At 38.2% G+C, this 2,384-nt stretch overlaps 1 pseudogene; it reads left to right on the top strand.

The window, feature by feature from the left end:
* LOC101310648 overlaps window positions 1–2,384 on the top strand; it is a 5,105-nt pseudogene that overhangs the window by 1,931 nt on the left and 790 nt on the right.

Genomic DNA, 2,384 nt, shown 5'->3' with positions numbered 1-2,384 from the left:
AAGCATTGAACTTATTGATACATTCACCTGGAAGTTGCTTACTTTGAGTATGATATTCAACTTAATTAGGCAACTACCATGAATATGTTATATGTATTTTTGTTCGAGTTGTTCATTTGCCGAGAAGGTGTGTGAGATTTGGACAGGTTAGAAGACCCAAGAAACCCAACCATCCTTGCATCTTCTTCCCATTCAGTCATCGCTCTGGTATTGATCTTTTTAGTCTTACCGCGGGTTGATTATTTCCTGTTTCAGAATACATTTGCTTCTGCAATTCCTCCAGGTTAGTCGATCTCCTACTAATTTCTATACTGCTTGATGCCTAATCTGTAATTTCATCTTCTACATGTTTTTATATCTTGATCTTTTCCGATCTGGGACAGTGAGCAACTTAGCATTGAGTTTGTGATTAATATTCTTCTGATCATGTCTAATTAATATATATGATTGGAGATAATTTTAGTCATGAATTATGATGCACTAGCAAGTCTAATTAAACATACCATTTGAACTTGGTTATACAGTTAGGATCTGAGGAGGACGTCCGCAAAATGAAAAGAGTGCGGATGGACACATGTCGACTAGAGGAATCAACTGTATTTTAAACTGGGTCTCACCACCTCTCTTCTTGCTTTGACCACATCCCTTCCTCGATCTCTCACACGCGCTAAACCCAGAAACTTGATTTTCCTCTGCCTTTCTCATCTCCATTACAGATCCAGAAATAGATTTAAGTAGGAAGTCTAAGTGTTGATGAAATGGGTGGGCATGCCTCAGCATTCGCACACAACTATATAGTACTTTGAGAGTTGATGCTCATTTCCCATCCCCAAAGAAACACATTGACCACCGCCGCCGTCACCTCAATCTCTGAATCTCTGCTTCAATTCCAAATTTGTTCTGCCCCTCCACCATTCTCACAATTATATAACCTTCAAACCACAGAACCACTCATCTTATGTAATCTTAAAAATCCCAATCTTCACTTTCTCATCTTCTTCGACCCTCTAAGGGTCAAACTTTACTCCATATATACATCAACCATTATTATAGAGTGGGTGAGTTTCATTCTTCGCGATCTACCCAATTCATCCTCCACCTCCATTTCAGAATTTACCTTATTTCTAGCAGCAATTCCCGATTTTAAAGCAAATTTTGGGAGAAATGAAACCTATTGTTATTGCTCTTCTTACTCCTATTATAATGGTTTTGTGTTTGATATTAATTTCATTGGAAGATTTGGTGGTTTGTACAAGTCGACGTCCAACTGATCTTGCAAAACCATTAGCCATGCTTGTGTGATGTTATGAACTTAATTCTTTTGAAGATTAGAGAAGATGATAGGAGTGAGACCCACAAAGAAACGTTTCTGGGTTTAGAGCGTAAGAGAAAGGAAGGGATGCAGTCAAGGACGTGGTGGGTCCCACTATAAAATGCAGTTGATTCCTGTGGCCGACACATGTCCATCCGCACCCTTTTCATTTTACGGACGTCCTCCCCAGATCCTAACTGTATATATATATATCTTTAAAAAGAGCGAGTCTTTGTTTAGTAGATTCCAGAACCAGATAATAGTATACCACTCTTTTCAGAATTTACGCAGATATGGTTCACTAAATAACTAAGTTTTTATCTATTTCTGTGAAGGAGGAAACAAACGAATTGCTTGTTCTTCATGCTAGAATTGGTACCTGGCATATAGTTCATGATCCCGAGACAATCTCCAATAAACAGTGACAGATAAGACAGTAGTTTCCAATCACAATGAGTTTAGAAAGAGCCTTTACATCTTTTCCTTCGTCAACTTCTGAATGGAAATATGATGTCTTTCTAAGTTTCCGAGGTATTGACACGACCCACCCCGAATTTCACCCTGAAACCCAGAGTAAGTCGTGCGGGGACCACCTCCAAGGAAAATTTACTGAAAATATTAAGAAAATCTCCCTTGCAGATGGACAACCCTAACTCGAAAATTTCATATTACACTCTTAATTTAACGCTTCTGAATATCACATAATATACAAAAATTCTAAAGTATTCAGAGCTACTAAACACAAGCGGAAGCAAGAAAACACAAGTAGGTTGAACAGGTAACCTACTGATGAAAACTGGCCGAAAAGCGGGTGACTATGCCTCGTCTCCTACTAGATCCAACCCGAACTCTGCAGACTGGGCAATTTAAAACGAAGGGCCCAGGGGAAAACATTTAATAACGTTAGAGTGAGTGGACAAAAATAAATTAATAATTAAAATATTTATGTTTCCCCAAATTAATTTCTAAGGAAAAATCGAATGCATGCCGCAAGCGATAAAACCTTTATCCCATAAAATATCGAGCCTCTCAGACTCTATAATATATGTATGTATTTACACTCGTCCATACT

This window comes from Fragaria vesca, linkage group LG1 (assembly GCF_000184155.1).
Source record: "Fragaria vesca subsp. vesca linkage group LG1, FraVesHawaii_1.0, whole genome shotgun sequence".
NCBI lineage: Eukaryota > Viridiplantae > Streptophyta > Magnoliopsida > Rosales > Rosaceae > Fragaria > Fragaria vesca.
Note: the sequence above shows the minus strand (reverse complement) of the source record. Positions and strands in the feature narration are given on the sequence as shown.